General features: G+C 36.6%; 1 protein-coding gene and 2 gene segments (V, D, J or C); all 3 read right to left on the bottom strand.

Annotated features, from left to right (window-relative positions):
* LOC308682902 (uncharacterized protein) overlaps positions 1-461 on the bottom strand; it is a 1,846-nt gene extending 1,385 nt beyond the window's left edge. The window contains exon 1 of the mRNA XM_081352879.1: positions 86-461. The gene's annotated coding sequence lies outside the window, so the exon portion shown is untranslated. The remainder of the gene's footprint in view (positions 1-85) is intronic.
* A 4,895-nt stretch (positions 462-5,356) lies between these two features.
* LOC308682907 (Ig kappa chain V region 4135-like) lies at positions 5,357-7,297 on the bottom strand. The segment is given in 2 exons: positions 7,177-7,297; positions 5,357-7,089 (listed from the first exon to the last, which is right to left on the bottom strand).
* Positions 7,298-21,532: 14,235 nt separating this feature from the next.
* Positions 21,533-22,500, bottom strand: part of LOC308682897 (Ig kappa chain V region 3368-like) — a 2,709-nt gene continuing 1,741 nt past the window's right edge. The window contains exon 2 of the V gene segment in view: positions 21,533-22,500. This exon is cut by the window's right edge and continues 1,008 nt beyond it.

Below are 22,500 nucleotides of genomic sequence, written 5' to 3'. Positions count from 1 at the left end.
ATATAGCGTCTTTACATCTTCAACAATGCAACAGTTTACTGTACAGTAGTTCAACACATGCGATCATTTGATTTGTAATACTCACATTTGAGTCTCGTCCGTCATCCTTTCCGTCACGTTCGAGTATGACCTATCCTTCTTCTTCTTTTTTATGACGTATCCTCTCGCGTGGCCTCCTGGGATAGAAGAGTATCCATCGTTGAACACTCAAAAATCTGGGCGGAAGCGAGTAAGCCATCCGGGAACTTCTCGCCTACTCTTTTATGAACACTGATGTTTCTAACGTACTGCTTCCTTCACGTACTGTTTTCGCCTACTATATAGTAGGAAAGTAGGCATATTCGAACGCACTTAAGTCCGAATCTCGCGATAATTAGTACGTCACCCAGGTAATTCTCGCCTACTCTTTTGGATTCGTACATACTAGGCTTGTTTGAGATGCGCCTCGCCTCGCCTGAAATGTAGGCGAGAGTAGGCGGCTGCAGTGAGGGGAGGAGTGAAAAAAGCGCAGGCAAGCCGGACAGATCTCTCTTCTCGCAGTGGATCTGACACCTGTGAGATCAAAGGCGGATATCGCGGGATTCACTGGATTCACGCTCGTTCACAGTGTTGCTAATAAACTGGATCATGGATGGAATTTAAGTTCTGTTGCTTTTATATGAAAATAAATATAATGAACAAGACACCCAAAGTAGCCTACTTATATAATACATGTTTATCAGTCTTTTTTCTTTAATACAGACGTGTTTTTTTTTTCTTTCTTTTTTTACATAAAAATTACATTGCATAACCCATAGAGATCGCACTGAGATAGTTTGGGAATATTATCACATAACGTATACACATAAAACATGATAGCCTATCAGAGTTTTAAAATCAAACATTTTAAAAGAGAACAATACATCACGGTTGTTTAAACCAATGAACATTAAGCTGTGTCGTCAGCAAGTCGTTTCCCATCATGCTTTTGATCAGCGCAGTCGGTGGAGAGCAACTGCGCCCGACTGCAGAATCCGACAGGTGCGCCTTGCGCTCGCGAGAGATTTTTGACATACGTCAGCATGACATCAGAGCAAGGCGGACCGCACTCGGACACATTTCTAACCGGCATGCATCTCGCGCTGATCACCGGTGATCGATTCTGCGCAGATTTTGCTCATCTCAAACAAGCCTAATGATAGCCTGCAAGAAGCTTGCGATCCAAATTGTCTGTGCACTGATTTGCAGCGAAAAGGAGAAAAAGAAAAACATTATGCGTGAGGAAATGGCTGGGAAGACAAGGGGAGCAAGGACTGTGTGTTCTGCAAAGAGAGTTTGGGGTAAATAAATAATGTTGCAATGTGCTGCTGGTCAAGCAAATGTTTGTGCTTTGTTTCTGTTTGATATAATTGTAAATATATCTATTAAAATACTGATATTGTGGTCTATAACTCCTCCCCGAACTCCCCGCTGCTCTGTATCTTGCTCTCTCATTGGCTGTCGGTCATCGCCGATGTAGTTTTCAGTCAGAACACTTTCACACAGCAGGATTTGGAATCGCCGATAGGTCCAGATATTTAGCATGCCAAATATCTCACGTTCGTCGGCGACTCGTCGGTGATTCTCTCAGATCGCGTCTTTGCTCATTCACACTGCGTGATTGTCACTCGCGTGAACGAGCACCGATTTGCCTGTGATTTCGGGCATTTGTCGGCGATTTCTCAAAACCTGTCGGCGAGCCAAAATCGGGGCTAAAATCATGCAGTCTGAACTCGGCATAACCCAGGGCCAATCCCACTTAAATCAAGGGAGAGGGCGAAGTCCATTAATGATCACGGGGTTGCTCCGCAAGCAAGATCAGGTCACAGCAAGATGTCATCAAGTGAATATCATTCATCAGATTATCCTCATTTAAACTGATTTCTCCACCACTGACCTTCAATCCTGTGAATCTCCTGTTTGATGGTTCACACAGGTTTGTGTCCAGGAAACAACACAAAAACTCTCTGAAAGAGTGAGAGCGAGGCACACTTTCCTTCCCGCTCTGATACAGTGGCCTTCCTAATGTGCTCTGCATCTCTGATGTTATATAGAAAAATGCGCAATAAATGAATGAACTGCACTTTTCTTACTTAGTCTTTTTGTCTTGTTGTTTCCAGTCAAAATATCTAAACATTCTTAAATCAAGATGCATTTACTACATAAGAAAAACTCTGGCTTTACCGAAGAAAACCTGCTCCCGACCAGGTTAGGTTCACAGAGTAAGTTACCATGGTAACTGACTCTGAGTATAAGCTACCTCTCTTTCAGGAACGGGCTTGACTTACTCTGCTTTCTCCGGTTTGATATACCTCCCATTCTGAAACAGAAAACCCAGAGTTTGCCTCATTTCAGGGTTAACATACTCAGAGTTTTCACTTGGGCCCAAACAGGCTCCTGGTGTGTGTGTATGTGTGTTAGACTGGAGCAGCAGGAGTGTGTGGATAGCCAGTGTTCAGAGGAGATCTGCTGCTCTTCTCACATGGCGACCAACAGTGTGTTTCTCTGCACACATGAGGGACTCGTTCATTCTCCATCAGCTTCAGTCGCTCTCGTCTGCACCGCTTTCTGCCTTTCATACTAGACTGTGAGTCTTCTTTGAGTCATTTTTGTTCCGGGTCTTTCTCTGGATCAGGGCTTTAGCTCACATTTTATAAATAAGCTTCAAAGTCAATGAAGCATGAACACACCTGCAGATTCATGATGAAACAAGAACATTCGGACAAATTATAGATATAGCGTTAGATGAATATAATATTAAGAGTGATAAAGATTAAAGTGTTTAGCTTGTAAATTAATTTAATATCCATTAATATCCACACTCTCAGTTTAGTGAGAAATATTTAGCTAATGCTGTTGAAGGATTGATGTTGAATGCTGAGTCTTCCATTGGCCCTGATGATTTAATTTGTCTTTTTTATGCATCCTGTTCTGATATTTCAGATTCTATTGCCCCTTTCAAGATAAAACAACCAAAGCAAAAATCGTACTATTGGCTGGATAATAACACTCGCTGTCTCAGACAGGCGGAGAGGAGATGGAAGCATGATTGTTTGACTGTATCATTTGAGATTTTCAAAGAGTGTTTGGTAAAGTTTCAGAGTGCTGATTTAATTGCTAAACACTGTCATAGACCCAAGATTTTATTTTCTGCGATAAATTCTGTAATTAGTCCAAAGTCTCAACTTCATGGGGAAAATTCGGCTGAACGTCGTGAGAGATTTTTAACGTTTTTTGCTAATTATGTGTTAGCGATTCATTCATCCTTCACTTTACAGCTTCCAGATCAGTTTTCGCTTGCTAGTCCATTTTTTTTTTCATAATTTTGAGCATGTCTCTTTAATGGAACTTTGTGACGTGGTTAACAACATGAAGACTATCACCACACTTTTCCTATAATTGGCCCCAGTATCCAAGCGTTGATAAATTCATCTTTGGACACTGGGATCGTTCCGAATAGTTTTAAGCATTCGGTTGTTCAGCCTTTGCTTAAAAAACAAGGTTTGGATGAGGGTTGCTTTAATAATTATAGGCCTATCTCTAAGCTATAACTTTTATCAAAACTTTTAGAAAAAGTCGTGCTGTCTCAATTGCACTCATTTTTTAAATGCTGCAAATTTACTAGAACCTTTTCAATCTGGTTTCACTGCCCATCATAGTACAGATTCTGCCTTGTTAAAAGTGTTCAATGACATTTTACTTGCAGTTGACGCCGGTAAAAAATGCCGTATTGATCTTACTTAATCTTACAGCTGCCTTTGATACTGTAGTAGACCATAGTGTATTAATTTGGCGTTTAGAGCATTTATTTGGTATCAAGGGTATTTTTTGGTATTACGGTGGTTTAGGTCATATCTCTAAGACAGGTCTTATTCAGTGGAGGTACATTTTCTTCATCTTCTGCATATAATTAGTGGAGTTCCTCAGGGCTCTATTCTGGGTCCGCTTCTTTTTAACTTGTATATGCGTCCATTGGGGGATATTATTAGGAAGCACAATGTTTCGTTTCATTTTTATGCAGACGATTCACAGCTGTACCTGCCGTTAAAAGCTGGCGATTCAATTCAACCTTTGTTGGAATGCATCGGGGACATTAAGAAATGGTTAGTGCTTAACTTTCTCCAAATTAATGAGGACAAAACGGAAACAATTGTTTTTGGTTCCCCAAAATTGAGGAGTATTATTATTAAGGAGCTAAGCAATCATTTTCCCTGTTTCCTCCCAAGTTAGGAACCTTGGTGTTGCATGGACTTGTGCTTAACTTTTGCACCATCTGGAGGCGACATCACTTGGTCGCCTCCAGATGGTGCAAAATGCAGATGCAAGGCTGCTGACCGGGACAAAGAAATACGATCATGTCACCCAAATTTTAGCGTCCCTTCATTGGCTCCCGATCCATTTTAGAATTCAGTTTAAAGCTCTTAATGATCAAACTCCATTTTACCTTAAAGGGGTCATATAATGCCATTTTTGTACAAGCTAATATGATTCTTTAGGGTCTAAATTTAAAGTTTGTAATATACTTTAATTGAAAATTCTCATTAGTATTGTAAGAAAACACTCATTTTACCTGGTCAAAAACAGATGTTTTCAGCACGCCGTTTAAGTGCATGTGTCTTTAAATGATAATGAGCTTTGCTCTCCCCGCCCCTCTGTTCTGTGCGTACACCGTTTGTAATACAATAACACAATAACCATAACGCGTTGTTCATTATAAACGTGGGATTGTGAATTATATTGAGAACGTTGTACATAGAAAACATGCCGTAATGTACCCTGAGTGTACAGCCGCATTCATCGTGAAGCGTGCAAGTGATTTGCAAAGAGTAATATAAATATTAATATAAAGGTTAATAAAAAGTTACACTCACTTCAGTTCTTCTGGAGGTGCAGCAGGAACACAAATAGTTGGTACCGATCCTTTTTTCAGGAATAGCTTATTAGCAAAACCAGTTTTATACTGATCCTCGTTTGTAAAGCAGTCTGGTGAAATGATTCCTGCAAACATGACAGCATGGATGTTGATCGTGGGGAATCCCGAGGGAATCCCCTTGTCAATGCTTTGGGAATATTCCATCAAAACTTCAAATTGACTGCTGTGTTCCTTATTACACCCAAGGACTGAACGCCACAATCGCTTAGACAACATTCTTCTCCAGCATATCAATGCACTATGATGACAGACAGCTCGCTCACGAGCGAGGGCGGGTCTGTGTTGAAACGCTGCTGTCAATCACAATAGTGGGAGGGGCGTCGATTTTGTGATGACACAAAATCGAACGGCTTGATTTCAGAGAGGGTCAAACATATAAGGAGATAAAAAAAAAAAACACTGGATGGATTTTTATCATTTTATGATGGTTGTGTACAGGCACTGCCAACACACATTTCAGTACAATCAACTTGTAAAAGTGCATGTACCATTATATGACCCCTTTAAAGATCTTCTTACTCCACTGTCCCCTTCCAGATTAAGATCTGCAGATCTTAAGGCTCTATTATATATTCCCCGCTCCCATTTAAAATCTAAGTGAGATAGAGCTTTCTCAGTTGTCACCCCCCCGTCTATGCAATCAATTGCCTCTGCACATCTGCCTTGCACCTTCCATTAACATTTTTAAATCAAAATTGAAAACATACCTCTATTCTCTGGCGTTTTCATAATTAATATCCTTGTTTCACTGTTTGTTTTGTTTGGTTTTACGTTACTGTGCTTTTATTTATTTTATTTTTCATTATAGCGCTTTGGATAGCTCTGCTATGTTGAAATGTGCTTTATAAATAAAATTAATACTTACTTACACACTGTTGAGTGTGAAAGTGTTTGAGCAGCTGCAGTTTCAGTTCAGTCACTGTGACTCTGACTGACGGAGGTTTTTGTACGACTCTTTATCACTGTGTGAACCACAGAATGCTCTCAGGCCAGTATAAATTCTGACAGTAATAATGTCCAGCATCTTCAGTCTGGACTCCACTGATGGTCAGAGTGAAATCACTGTTAGACCCACTGCCACTGAATCTAGATGGAGTTCCTGACTTGAGGCGATTGGCCCAATAAATCAGGAGTTTAGGAGCTTCTCCGGGTTTCTGTAAGTACCAGGCTAAGAAATCATCAGCACCATCATTGTACACATCTCTGCTGGTTTTACATTTGATATTGACAGTTCCTCCTGGTTGTTCTGCTGTTATTGAGGGTCAGCTGCCAGTTTATACCTTCTCATAGTTTTGTGAATACATGTTCAATTAAAAATCAGTTAAAAGCGCAAAATTAAAATTATTCTCTTGCGCTTTCTTATCAGAGGTGTCTGATTGGTGGAGAGGAGGGAGAGGCGTGTCTAAACTGAACTGTTGATCAGAGCTACAATTAAAACAGCAAGCTAATATAAAACTCTTACTGTCTGCAGTATATAGTATGAATACAGTCAATAAACAAATCACAGGTTAGGGTGGTCAAATGAAATAATCATGACTTATGAAAATTAAAGTCTATTATTAATAAAAAGGGGGCAACTCGGGCAAACTGAAATCACTCAGATCTCAAATGTGTCACTGATCTATAAGAGCACAAAATCTCTTTCTGAACTCTATAATTATTAAGAGTGTCAGAGTAATTTAGATGGTTTTATTTCAGATGCAAGTGTGACGATGTTATTTCAGATCCTCCTTTGAGCAGCTGCAGTTTCAGTTCAGTCACTGTGACTCTGACTGACGGAGGTTTTTGTACGACTCTTTATCACTGTGTGAACACATCTTTACTGTTGATCCAGTGATAACTCTGACAGTAATAATGTCCAGCATCTTCAGTCTGGACTCCACTGATGGTCAGAGTGAAATCACTGTTAGATCCACTGCCACTGAATCTAGATGGAGTTCCTGACTGGAGGGTTTTTACATAATAAATCAGGAGTTTAGGAGCTTCTCCAGGTTTCTGTGAGTACCAGAATAAACCTTCATCCCCATCACTATCCCTGTACACATCACTGCTGGTTTTACATTTGATATTCACAGTTCCTCCTGGTTGTTCTGCTGTTATTGAGGGACTCTGAGTGACGGTGATCTGTCCTCTACACTCTGAAACACAACAAGAAGAAAATACACTCAAAACTTTGACAATATACTTGAAGAAATGAATTAATATCAAACTTGTGCTCCACAAACCTTGAGCAAACGCTGTGAGAGTCCAGATGAAGATGATGATGAAGGTCATGTTGATGAAGATTGTTGTGTGTGTCAGTGATGAAGTGTTAAACTCATAGCACTATAAACACTCTCACACACTGAAGATCTGATCAATATGCAAACACACTCCACATCATTTCCCTGAAGACAGTCACTCATTAACAGACACAAAACACAATCACTGAAGTGAGAACAGAGTAAAATTAATGTTTTTCATAATATTTGATCTTCTCTAATAGTCAAAATGTTACAAATAATATATTCAATTCAGTTCTGAATACATCTACAAGACCAACTTTAGTATATTAATCTGAAAATCTGCTGTGAGACTTTGAGAATATTTTTACTGTAGTTGGAATGAAACGTCACTATTAATCCCCAAATTTTACACCAAATCCATGTGTGTTCCTGCAGTTTATGAACAGACATGAGGATCATCACACACACGAGTCTCTGTCAGTCACTGAATAACTTGAGAGTCTCGCATTATATATACATGTTAACTAATAAATTCATATATGAGCTTCATAAAGCATGGGAAGTCAGTGAGGTTTTCCTTCTAATGATTTATTCGTTTATTTCACTGTGATTCACTTTCAGCAACAGCACCAAACTGGACAATGGCAGTAAGTAAATCATCAAATGTACATTTTAAAATAATTGCGATTCTCTTTCTTACTTTTTTTTACTCTTTGAAGAAAATGGGCTTGAATGTGTATTTATTTTGGATTCTTATTTGTCTTTCTCAGTAGATTCTAGTCTTCATTCTCACATCAGCTTCAGTCGCTCTCGTCTGCATCTGCACCGCTTTCTGCCTTTCATACAAGACTGTGTGCTTTATCACAGTCATGACTTTATTCATATTCAGTCAAATTAAATAAAAGTCTAACTTTATGTCTTTGTGTATTTTTTTGTGTGATTCATTAGATCAGGGCTTTAACTCACATTTTATAAATAAAACTTCAGTCAATGGAGCATGAAAACACCTGCAGATACACACGAGGAAACAAGAACATGCGGACAAATGATGAACCTCACAGATATAGAGTTAGTTCAATTAAATAAGATAAAATGTGTTATATATTAAAGTATTTAGCATTTAAAAAAACTGAAATGAAAGTTTTATATTTAATTTAATATCCATGAAAATCCTCATTGTTGTGTGTGTGTGTGTGTGTGTGTGAAAGTGTGTGAGCAGCTGCAGTTTCAGTTCAGTCACTGTGACTCTGACTGACAGAGGTTTTTGTACGACTCTTTATCACTGTGTGAACACACCACCACTGTGATAACTCTGACAGTAATAATGTCCAGCATCTTCAGTCTGGACTCCACTGATGGTCAGAGTGAAATCTGTTCCTCCAGATCTTCCTTTCCCACTGAATCGACTGAGACTGTTATCATAGAGCTCATCTACCCTGTAAATGATGAGTTTAGGAGCTTCTCCGTGTTTCTGCTGATACCAAGCTAAACCCCAGCCACTTATCCCAGGATCAGTTTTACAGTCTATAGTGGCGATTTCTCCTTCAGAAACATTCACAACTTCAGGCTGAGTCACAGTGATTCCTCTGGACGCTGTTGACAACAACATTATATGAGTTTCATCAAATGACATGAACATTAAAGACTCAGAAATGACAAGCTTTGACTTCTGTTACCTGGAATAAAAGCGGTCAGAATCCAGATGAAGCTGCTGAAGAGATTCATGGTGTGTGTTGGGTTTGTACCGTGGTAAACAGCAGTGTGTGAGTATAAAGTGTGTGAGTCTGAAGGCTATAAACACTCGGAGAGCTGAAACACGTGCCGATGCAAAGTGACTCTCTGAGCAAAAACCAGCTGGAGGAAAACACACATGAAAATGAACACATGCAGAAGAAACTGATCCAGTTTTGTGGCCTTTAATGTGTTTTATTCTCATGATCCAGTGGAGTGTGTTTTCACTTCTGTAGGAGTTTACAAATCATTTCTTCTTTATTCTGCACGAGTCTCTGGTTCAGAGTTCAGACTTTCTGATCAATCAAATGACAGTTTCATCACTACAGTTTTTTACAATCACTTTGTTACTATTTTTAGAACCTTGATGTAATTTTTCACAACTCTAGACACAAAACTCACAACCAATGATCAAAATGCACATTTTTCAAAACTCTAACCCTTTTCTCAATTGCTTGGATACAATACACATAAAACTTAGATCATTTGTTCATTCAACAAAAATCACTTGTTCAATATGACACAACTTAACATCAAAGTACTGCTATTTCAAAAGGCAATTCACACATTACATTTCAAATGAGTGTCTATTCATTTCCTTACATTGATCTAACTATCAATTGATACAACTGCTCAAAATGATGTTACTGTTGCATTACTCTTAATGCATAGTTGTATGGAAGCAGACAAACAATCTTCCATGTTTACTGTAAATCATGAGAGTTTCAAGATAACGAGATTCATTGTCACCAATTAGCGTTGAGCATGAACCATTTAGACTACAATATCCATGGATGTAGCCTAAAATATTTGATAATGTTAGATTCATAATGCTTCATCAGACACTGTCTATGGTCCCAAATACTGTACCATCTCTTCAGACTATTTACAGTATTGACAGCACTGCACTGTATAGATCATCACTCCTGTTCTGTTTCTTACAGTACAAGCAAGCAAGTTGAGGAACACTGCATTTGATGTTTTGCTGTCTTTTCTTCTGTATTTCATAGCTAATTATTTTTGCTTTGATTCAAATAACCCTATGTTGTGATTGTACTGTAGTGTTTTTCATCAATATATTACAAACTTTGTTCAATGATTCCACTGTGTCTGTAGTATTCTCTCTATTACTGCAGTGCTTTTACAGAGATGTATTTACTGTACATGTAGTGCCATAATGAAACCTGTATCAACTATTTTGTTCTACAATATTTAATGATTGTACGAACAATGACACAGTGAAACTATCGGTTGCTTGTGTGTGGGTGATCTATAGTTATGTCTCAACGGTATTTCACAGTAAATTAGTTTTTTGAACCAATGATTGTGCAAGTGCAAGATTTATTTAAAGATGTGAATACACAATGCAATGTTTTGAACATTAGACAGCCTGTGTTACAAGTGATAACCGTTTTGAGTTTTGTGTCTAGAGTTTTGAAAAATGACATCAAGGTTCTGAAAATAGTAGCAAAGTGATTGTAAAAAACTGTAAAAGAAACAAGTATTTCACTGTGAACTCCATGAGAGGGCAAAGGTCATTCCAGAGGTCACAGGTCATCCAAACTTATTAAAATGCTTTGAGAAACACAAGATTATTTAGAAACTCCATGTTTTCATGCATTAAGAGATTGTGTGTGTGTGTGTGTGTGTTTGTGTGTGTGTGTGTGTGTGTGTGCGTGCGTGCGTACGTGCGTGCGTGCATGTGTGTGTGTGTGTGTGTGTGTGTGTGTGTGTTGTTCGTCTCTTTCTCTGCTGGAGTGTGTGTTCATTTGAGTGTGGCGGAGGTTTTTGTACGACTCTTTCACTAGAATGAAACACTGTGGTGGACTTTCGGTGGAGGAACTAAACTGACGATCAGAAGCTGTAAGTCTTTCTTAAATTATCTAATGTAAACATATTTATTGTCACATTTTCTTCTGTTTTACTGATTAATTTCATGCATTTAATTATTTATTTATATTTTATATCTAATTTTTTTCTGCTATATAATGAATTTTGTCATAATAAGTGATATTCCATGTATTTAACATTCCAATCCATTCACATTCATAATGTTTTACATTAGTAATTTCACTAATGAATATGAATTCTAACATTACATCTAACATTACATCTAACATTTTAATTAATTGCAATTTTTACATTTTTTTCTTAATATATTTAATTTGACACAAATGTTGGAATGAAAGATTATTTTCCAAACACAAATAATATATAGAATTTATCTTTTCCAAATATTATAAAATATCACAATAAAATCATCAAACTGGACTCGGACAGAGAAGTTCTTGAAAATCAGTTTAACATTTTAATTAATGCAGGACGGAACATATATCATTTTTCTGAATCATGATTGCTACAGAGAACTGATTTATATTTATGCATATATCTTAAACTTGATAAACTATAAGCAAATCTGTAACTTTTACGGTAAGAAAAAGGCAGTTTTTTTTGCCAGAGCTGTTATTTTCACTTCAAAAACTGTAAAATTACATGAAATATCCAGTTAAATCTATTACAGTTTCACTGTATACAGAAAATAACAAACCGTTTACCAATTAATCATTTTTACCATAGCATTTTTACATTTAGCATTTAGCATCTTTTACCGTTAAAATTACAATAATTTTTTTACAGTGCACATTTAGTAATAGTCAATATTGATTAAATGGAGAATATTTTGAAACTAAACTCAGGATAGTGTCTATGAATGGAAGCGGGAGAAACTACAGTAAAGATGAAATGATTGTGCTTTTTACTGTATTGCCATCAGACAAAGAAAAATTTAGTTAATGAGCATTTTAAAAATCAATAATTTAAACTATTAAGTTTGCTGATGATTATGATTGTGTCTTAACATAAGAATAAACAAAATTATGATTGAAAATGGGCTGAAAATTATGACTGATTGCGAGTATCAAAATAGAAGAATATTTAAAAAAATACAGATTATACTTAAAATATTATTTTCTTATGAATAAATAATCAATTTTCATGGACAATGTTAATAAAAATTAGATTGAGATTAAAATGTTCTGTAACTTAATTCTGAGAAAAATCAATTGAGTATATTTTTTCATTCATTTCATTATTAATTTAAATTGTATAATTAATATTTTTTTACATTTTTTATTTTACATGAAAAATGTAACTTATTATTGCTAAAATTTAGTTCATGTATTGACTGCAGTACTTTAAAATCTATTCAATTATTTCTTGATATATAATTTTGTCTATAATTCTTGGTAAATTTAACTATTAAGGGCTTTTTTAAACGCATGAAACAAATGTTTTATAATATGGACAAAATATAATTTTTTTAAGGTCTTCAGACAAAAAGAAATAGTTGAAGAGCATTTTGAAAATTAATCATTTAAACTATTTAAACTATCAAATTTGCTGATGTTTATGACTGTGAGTTTCTGAATAGCTGAATATTTTCAAAATACAATTAATATTGAAATGATAATTTAAATTAGTTTTCTAGATCTTATAACGACATCACAATATAACCATCAATTTACTTGGACAATGTTTTTCAAACTCATTCTGGGAATCATTAAAAATGTAACTTGTATATTTAAAATCAAATGATCATTCATGAATGTGTGTGTGTGTGTGTGTGTGTGTGTGTGTGTGTGTGTGTGTGTCCAGCGGGTCCCTCCGTGTCTCCCTCCGTGTCTCTGCTGTCTCCCTCTTCTCTGCTGATCTCTGGAGACCCCCCCGCTCTGCTCTGCCTGCTCAGCTCTTACTCTCCACAGGGGGCGACGGTGAGCTGGACGCTGGACGGGTCAGAGGTCACCGAGGGGGTTCAGACCAGCGCAGAGAGCGAGCGGGACGGTCTCTACAGTCGCAGCAGCGTCCTGAGCCTCAGCAAAGCACGCTGGGAAGCCGCAGAGCGCTTCGTCTGCAGAGGAACACATGCCGGAGCTCCTCACGAGGCCTCGTTCCTCAAGAGCTCCGAGTGCTGATGTTTCTCCAGTGAAGACCAGCGTATCTGAGCGTCACGTGATTTACAGCTCAATACTGAAGCAGTCTGTCAATGTGCTGCCATTGCTGTTCATTCAATAAAGCTTCATCTGAACGCAAGCGCACATTTGTGTTGGACTGCATCATTGATCAGTGTGTCGTTCCTTCAAAGTCCTGCACTAAAGTTTCAGCGGCTTTTGATTGATTGGAATTAGGGGTGGAACAATAATTACAGTGGATACTGACAATATGTATCGTATCGTTCACCCAAAAATGAAAATTACTGTGTGAAAAAATTCAAGTTTACAGGGTTTTCGTGTCACTACTACATTAAACTACTGTATATAATGTTGAATATAATGTATAATAATGCAATGGGGGAATATTTGTGGGTCCTGATATTGCCAAATGTCTGATGTTACCAGTAAAAAGTGGCCGACATTATTTTAGATATATCTAGTCAGAGACATCAAGCATAATCGTCTGAAATAATTCTGTATTTTCAGCTTCAGAATCATGAATATTGTTATTCTGGGGTCTCTATTGTCCTGCATTGGGTTATCAGCACCAAGACCAAGTTCATTTACACACACAATGTTAAACCAAATTGACCATTTTGATGGAGTATGGCAATAATATGGTATTGTGAGTTCAGGATGGTGACATAAGGGTCTCGTTACACCCCTAATTGTAATAGTTGAGAACAGCTGCATTCAGCAGTAAATGTGAAATGAAGCTCTTGGGGTTTGAACATGGTCACTGGAGACGAGCTGCTCTATTCTGAGACCATCACAATCACTAAACCTGACAATGCAAATGAGATTTACACCTCAAACTCACAGTTTCACTCTTTTACTGGTTCAACGCTCTGAACTGGAGCAGTTTCACTTCTGCTGATGGAGGGATGAGACCGTTATGAAGTTTGAGTGATAGTTTATATGACTTGTATGACTTATAAAACGTAATGAGACTCTTCACTGGTAGATCACGTGTGACTGGACTAGAGCAGTAAATCTTTGGGTAGATGTTGATCTGATTCAATTCACGATTCATAGGTTTTTGATTCTTTTCAAGAAAGATTTCTTTCTAGTTCACAATGATTCGATTTACTATAATATTTGACAAAGTGTGCAATGCGCCTAAAATACCTAGGAAATGTATTCCATATTTCATAATTTCAGTAAACTATCCACATATTAAAATATTATCTGATACATTCAAAGTCTCATATGCAAATGAGAGAAAATCATCTGTATCCTAAAACCTACGGTGGCCGAGAGAGCTCAACGCGCTGCAAATGAATAAAACACATGCAAACAGAAAAAAACGCATGCAAACAGAAAAAAACGCATGCAAACAGAAAAAAACACATGCAAATAGAAAAAAAAACACCAGCGAATAAGAAAACATCTTCATCAGGTTTACAACTCACGTGCGTCCCAATACTCACAACACAACCAAATACGGAAACGCGCTGCAATTACAGAAACGCGCTGCAAAAGTTCACAACAAAACCAAATACAGAAACGCGCTGCAAATAGAACAGAACACAACGGAAATGTTTCCGGGGAACCCAATAAGTGACGGACGGACGGCTAGGACATGCTTACAGCTGTCTACTTTTATTTATTTATTTTTATTATTTTTTTGCAAAACATACAAAGATGACACGTTTATGACATACAACTTTGTAATGTTATACAATATACAAAATGTATTTGCGATATGTTCAATGTCATAAGAATACTAAAAAGAACAATGAGCTGAAGACTAAAATAAATAAATAAATAAAAAAGATAGAGAAAAAGAACGAGGAAAAGACATTAATCTATACATCAGTTACATTGAACACATTTTGAAAATTTTCATAAGTTTCATGAGAAATGTTAGAATGTAGCTATAGGTCCAAATATGAGACGGCAAGTTTTAAAGTTGAGACACTCACACAAAGATATAACACATATTTTAAAAACTTTGTTGTATAAAATGTATATTTATTTGCAACAGTTATGTTAACAGCATTAATACTATATTTCTGGTAAGAACAGCTCAGCTGATGGACACGCGCTGCGTTGTCATGGGAACATCCCAAGTGAAAATAATGAGGAAATTACGTTGTCTTTCGTTGCTCCCTTCATCAACATAATGGCACACAAGTGCCCCGCTCACTCCAAAGTGCCCAATTCAAGGGCTCTGCCCTTTTAAGAGAGTAACGTTAGGGCATAGGTAAAGCCAGAGCCCGCGTCTCTCTGGTAAAGCTTGCGAGCCGTCCGTCCGTCACTTATTGGGTTCCCCGGAAACATTTCCGTTGTGTTCTGTTCTATTTGCAGCGCGTTTCTATATTTGGTTTTGTTGTGAACTTTTGCAGCGCGTTTCTGTAATTGCAGCGCGTTGTGTTGTGAGTATTGGGACGCACGTGAGTTGTAAAACTGATGAAGATGTTTTCTTATTCGCTGGTGTTTTTTTTCTATTTGCATGTGTTTTTTTCTGTTTGCATCATAGGGTTTGCATGCGTTTTTTTCTGTTTGCATGTGTTTTATTCATTTGCAGCGCGTTGAGCTCTCTCGGCCACCGTATAAAACCCCTTAAATGTCGTCTCTCCCAAATAAACACTGATCTCAGTAAAACTGCAGTATTTTATCTTGTAAAAATAACAGTGAAGTTTCCACACAATGAAGCGCTTTATTTCAGTGTTGAGCAATAACATCTTTATGGATGTTTAAGTGTGTGTGACTCGAGACTGAAGTGTTGCTGTGAGAGATCTGTCTTCTGCTCATGTGAGACTCAGACGCATCGCTGGATTCATAATTAATGTGTCCAGAAAACAGTGAATGGTCACAGACAGACTGATTGTGGGACGGTTATGGCAAGCCGTTTTAGCTTAAATTGTACCAAGCGTTACTCGTCGTAATTGCATTTTTACTAGTAAGAATTCAATTAGAGAGCTCTACAATTCAATTCTTACTAGTAGCAATTACAATTGGAGAGCTCTCTAATTCAGTTGTTACTAGTAAGAATTACAACTACAGAGCTCTCTAATTCAATTATTACTAGTAAGAATAACAATTACAGAGCTCTCTAATTCAATTATTACTAGTAAGAATAACAATTACAGAGCTCTCTAATTCAGTTCTTACTAGTAACAATTCCAATTAGAGAGCTCTACTAATGATTTTTTACTAGTCATATGTCTCCATTGACTTCTATTCATTTTTAATTACAGAGCTGTATAAGTGAATTGTTACCAGTAAGAATTACAATTAGAGAGCTCTACAATTGAATTGTAACTAGTAAGAATGCAATTGCAGAGCTCTTTAATTCAATTCTTACTAGTAACAATTTAAATAGAGAGCTCTCTAATCCAATTATTACTAGTAACAATTCCAATTGGAGAGCTCTCTAATTCAGTTGTTACTAGTAAGAATGCAATTGCAGAGCTCTTTAATTCAATTACAGAGCTCTGCAATTATACATATCTTTAATTCCTATTTTTACTAGTAAAAATTCAATTAGAGAGCTCTCTAATTGAATTCTTACTAGTAAGAATTTAATTAGAGAGCTCTCTAATTGTAATTCTTACTAGTAACAATTCAATAGTAGAGCTCTCTAATTGTAATTCTTACTAGTAACAATTCAATTGTAGAGCTCTCTAATTGTAATTCTTAGTAACAATTCAATTGTAGAGCTCTGTAATTAAAAATGAATGGAAGTCAATGGAGACATATGACTAGTAAAAATTCATTTGTAGAGCTCTCTAATTGGAATTGTTACTAGTAAGAACTGAATTAGAGAGCTCTGTAATTGTAATTCTTACTAGTAATAATTGAATTAGAGAGCTCTGTAGTTGTAATTCTTACTAGTAGCAACTGAATTAGAGAGCTCTCTAATTGTAATTGCTACTAGTAAGAATTGAATTGTAGAGCTCTCTAATTGAATTATTACTAGTAAAAATACATTTACGACGAGTAACGCTGTGTACAATTTAAGCTAAAACGGCTTGCCATAGACGGTGGAGCGTCTGATCATGTTAAATACGGTTACTCTCTTTCACTGAATCAGTTCATCTGTGACTCTTGTACATGATGATCTAAACAGCAGCTTATGGAAGATGATTAATAAACTAGTCAAGCAACAACATGTTTATGATTCACTTTACAGTATGAGTGTATGATTAGGAAGAAAAAAATCAACCATATGAGAATAGATATACAGTAGATATCATAAAAAATATGATCAATATAATTTCTTATTATCTTCAGTAATATTAATAAAGTGCAGCAAAATTGATATTAAGTTTCTGTTGAGTGTGTGCGAGAAAGTGTGTGTGAAAGTGTGTGAGCAGCTGCAGTTTCAGTTCAGTCACTGTGACTCTGACTGACGGAGGTTTTTGTACGACTCTTTATCACTGTGTGAACACATAACCACTGTTTGTGTTGAATACATTCTGACAGTAATAATGTCCAGCATCTTCAGTCTGGACTCCACTGATGGTCAGAGTGAAATCTCTCCCAGATGATTTACTGCCACTGAATCTAGATGGAGTTCCTGAATTGAGGGTGCTTGTATAATAAATCAGGAGTTTTGGAGCTTCTCCCGGTTTCTGTAAGTACCAGCTCAGAGCGGGTTGTCCATTACTAGTACAGCAGGAATCTCTGTTAAATATACAGTTTACAGAGACTGATTGTCCAGTTTGAGAGAGCCGCTCTGAGGGAGTTTGAGTCACTGTCTCCTGCCCAACAGATTCTGACAAGAGAGAAAGATTAGAAATCATCACACTTTTACAACCTTATATCTTCACAACACACACAAAGATAACGAGTGAATAACGTTTGTAATCTTGACTGACACAAACCTCGACATAACACTGCCAGCGTCCAGATCAATATGGTGATGAAAGTCATTTTTGTAGGTTGAAGGTTCAGTTCTAGTGAAAAACAGTTGTTGATCATGTTTGATGTTTGACAGAGTTATAAACACATGCAGAGCACTGAAGCGTGTGTCGCTCATGTAAAACACACTCTATGCAAACGCAGGAGTCACAGGAGTCACAGATTTAAGTTTAATGTGCAGTTTCATTGAGACTTTACAAAACTTTTCACGAGTTCACATGTTAATATGATCCTTTATTCATATAAAGCAATATCAGACGAGCAGACGAGTTTATTTTCTGAATATCAGACCAACAGCACGAATGTGAGTGTGATATTGCTTTGATACAACAGTTTAATGAACAATAATCTATTATTGAGTACTTTACATTTTAGTCATTTATATTGCCAGTAGTTATTTACTAACTGAAAGTTACGGCTGACTGAAATATTTCCAAACGAAACCGCAGTAAAACAAACCAGTGCGACTCTGAGAAACACAATCGTGGCCTAATAGTTAGAGAGAGTCAGAGAGGTTTAATGCAGAGGACAAACTCTGAGTTTGGGGTTTCCACACTTGGCCTTCATATGTCACTTTCATAATAGTTCCTGAATAAATAAGTGTTTTAAATCGGATGATAAAGTTAATGGCTGCATCCAAAATCAAAATCAAAAGAAAATATACCTCATTGGCCGCATAAACCCGAGAGGGTAAACTTAGTTGTGGAATACATCTTGATGCTTCACAGACAAAACTTATGGATAACTTTACAATCTTCCTGGGGCTTTCAGACAGCAGGCTCGCAAACCGTAGCAGCACATTTCTCTCTCTCTCAACTTAGCGAGTGCACCCATATAATATGGAGCGTCCCCATAACAACAAATTAATATTTCCACATGGAACAAAAAATAAGTTCCCCCTTTTTTTCACAAAGTTTTTTAACAAAAGGAAATAAACATGAAATTATTATTTATTGACCATGAGACATTATTTATTTCAATCATATGCTTTTTAACCCTTTTATATTTTAATATTTTAACTGTGAACCATACTGAACTGAAATATATGTATGTTACCTTTGATGGCAGCTACAGATGCAACTGATGCTGGTAGATCACATGATAATGACAACATGGCGAATGTTACATTCATACTACACTCATTTATACTATATAGAACAGGCTTTTTTAGCGGACGTGAAGTAATTAATTATTCAAAATACTGTAAGTACCTACTCAAGAGAGTGTGTGATTTCGGACGCAGACGTTGACACATTCGCTGTGTCCCGATTCAGAGACTTCATCCTTCGAAGGCCGATTGCGTCACCGCGGCAAGGCGAAGTCTGTCTCAATTCTAACGCTCCTTTTACTTAAAGTACTTTTTCTAAACTCTTAACACAGCAACACACCTACATCACACAATTAGCCAACTTAATTTTCTGCCCAAAACCACATTGTGTTCATTAAATACCAAGTCTACATTTAAAAATTCAAAAGAAAACATTTTTTACATATTTTTATGCTTAATAGTTATTTTTTCTTAATAGTTAAGTGTTTTTGGTATTTCAAGAAAATCAAACTCTGAGGACGATGAACACCTGCTCTATTGAGAAACACAATCACTCCTGGTGATGAAATATGAGTTTAACTCGCTCAGTTTCACTGTTGAGGAGGTTTGTATAATAAATCAGGAGTTCAGGAGTTTCTCCAGGTTTCTGTAAGTTCCTGCTGAAATAGTTTATCCTGTTGCAGTTTCTCACCATTGTAACGGGTTTGTTCATATTCATCAGTTTACACTGAGGTTTATCAGGTCATGTTATCATCAGCTCCCAGTTTATACCTTCCCATAATTTTGTGAATACATGTTCAATTAAAAATCAGTTAAAAGCGCAAAATTAAAATTATTTTCTTGCTCTTTCTTATCAGAGGCGTCTGATTGGTGCAGAGGAGGGAGAGGCGTGTCTAAACTGAACTGTTGGTCAGAGCTACAATTACAGTTTTTTTCAGTCGCTAACAAGCGTTTGTCCAATCAGTTGTCACATTTTCAAAACTCTAAACACAATTAGCACAGCATCGGTCTTTTGTGGCCATACCATTCACACATTTCTTGTCGTTTTCACACAATATGCAGTCAGTGAACACATTTCCATAATGCTTACATTTTCTTAACAGACAAGCTATACCTCCCAACAAAATGATGGATTGTTTTTGTAGTATTTACAAATGTTAACACACAACATCCCACAATAGTAAAAACAATATTCCAAACCTTAGATACAGTATGGACTGCATATATTTACTGTATTTACCATTTACATGAAACTTTTCCCATTTTTGTAAATTTCATGATTTTAGAAAAATGTGATTTTGATTGCTAGCAAAATGTGTTGCTTTTGAACAATGTCATGAAGAAACAAGCTTTTCTTCCTGGAGTAATGATGCTGAAAATTCAGCTTTTCATCACAGGAATAAATTACATTTTACACAATTTATTACATGACATACATATTTTTAAACAGAAATCAGTTATTTCAAATTGTACTACTGTAATATTTCACAATATGAAAGTTTATAAAAACCTCTGCTTCTGCAATGATATCAGTTCAAAAACAATGTATCAGTGAGAGAGTCAAGGAGCTACAACGACAATATGTCCAGGTATAGTGTACTGTATATTCAATTCAATGTCCAGTTCTATAAGCTTTGCACTTTGCAAGTAGGTAACCTACACAGCAATAGGTTACAGTACAGTATGGTATACAGTAAATGACATGATTTACATAAACTTTGTTTTGAGAATTATGGAATTGGAGGCCAACAGGCCCCTCATGAATTCATATACATAGATGAGGCAGGATTCAATCTGGCCAAAAGGTGTCAACCTGGACAAAATGTAATGTGGAGGTGGAAGGTTTATGACCATCAGCCACATGACCTGATGTCCTTCCTTGAAGCCATGGATGCTGGCTCCAAGGGTGGATCCGACATACCAAGCAGTTTTATCCCAGGTGCATCGCCTTGGATGATATCAGATGTGATCTTGATGAAAACATGTGGCCTAACCCTGAAGATCGCAGAGATTAGATACAGTAATTTTATGTTTTTTTTTGCTGTTGTTTTTTTGTTCAGAATGCTCTTGTGTGTTTCATGGATATTTTGTTCACTGTAAGCAATACTGTAAAAAATTTTCTGTTCTATCAACCCGTGTTTATACTGTACCTCCTGTAGTAAACAGTAAAGGAATAAAAACTGATTTGCTTTTTACTGGAATGATTATGAATGTGAACAGTACTGTACATGTGGACAGTTCCCAACCAAGAATTTACAGTTTTTTTCAATCGCTAACAAGCGCTTACCCATACTTAAGATACTTTTTCTAAACTCTTAACACAGACTCACACCTACAAAACACAATTGGTCAAATGGTTAATTGTCTTCTCAAAAGCACATTTTGTTAAATATATACTAACTCTTCATTTCAAAACAGAAAACATGTTTCTCTGCGCACACACTAACTTTACCAAAACACTGGAAATCTGACTCAAAATTAAATTTTTCTGTCAAAGAATAACACTTGTTTTCACTTCACAAGGTACATGCACTCAATTAAAGTACACCAGGTTTCAAAATCCTGGCTATTGTTGACATTACTAAAACTGCATAGACTTTTATGTTTCAGTTTTACAGGTATTTGCATGCAAAACGTGCAATCCACCATTTTACACTAAATTCTTGGTTGGGAACTGTCCACATGTACAGTACTGTTCACATTCATAATCATTCCAGTAAAAAGCAAATCAGTTTTTATTCCTCTACTGTTTACTACAGGAGGTACAGTAGAAACACGGTTTGATAGAACAGAAAAAGTTTTACAGTATTGCTTACAGTGAACAAAATTTCCATGAAACACACAAGAGCATTCTGAACAAAAAAACAACAGCAAAAAAAACCATAAAATTACTGTATCTAATCTCTGCGATCTTCAGGGTTAGGCCACATGTTTTCATCAAGATCACATCTGATATCATCCAAGGCGATGCACCTGGGATAAAACTGCTTGGTATGTCGGATCCACCCTTGGAGCCAGCATCCATGGCTTCAAGGAGGGACATCAGGTCATGTGGCTGATGGTCATAAACCTTCCACCTCCACATTACATTTTGTCCAGGTTGACGCCTTTTGGCCAGATTGAATCCTGCCTCATCTATGTATATGGATTCATGAGGGGCCTGGTTGGCCTCCAATTCCATAAATCTCAAAACAAAGTTTATTTAAATCATGTCATTACTGTATACCATACTGTACTGTAACCTATTGCTGTGTAGGTTACCTACTTGCAAAGTGCAAAGCTTATAGAACTGGACATTGAATTGAATATACTACTCTATACCTGGACATATTGTTGTAGCTCCTTGACTCTCTCACTGATACATTGTTTTTGAACTGATATCATTGCAGAAGCAGAGGTTTTTATAAACTTTCATATTGTGAAATATTACAGTAGTACAATTTGAAATAACTGATTTCTGTTTAAATTTATGTATGTCATGTAATAAATTGTGTAAAATGTAATTTATTCCTGTGATGAAAAGCTGAATTTTCAGCATCATTACTCCAGGAAGAAAAGCTTGTTTCTTCATGACATTGTTCAAAAGCAACACATTTTGCTAGCAATCAAAATCACATTTTTCTAAAATCATGAAATTTACAAAAATGGTAAAAGTTTCATGTAAATGGTAAATACAGTAAATATATG

This window comes from Scardinius erythrophthalmus (genome assembly GCF_964197995.2).
Source record: "Scardinius erythrophthalmus genome assembly, chromosome: 22".
In the NCBI taxonomy this organism is placed as follows: Eukaryota; Metazoa; Chordata; class Actinopteri; order Cypriniformes; family Leuciscidae; genus Scardinius; species Scardinius erythrophthalmus.
This window is presented reverse-complemented; position numbering and strand designations above follow the sequence as displayed.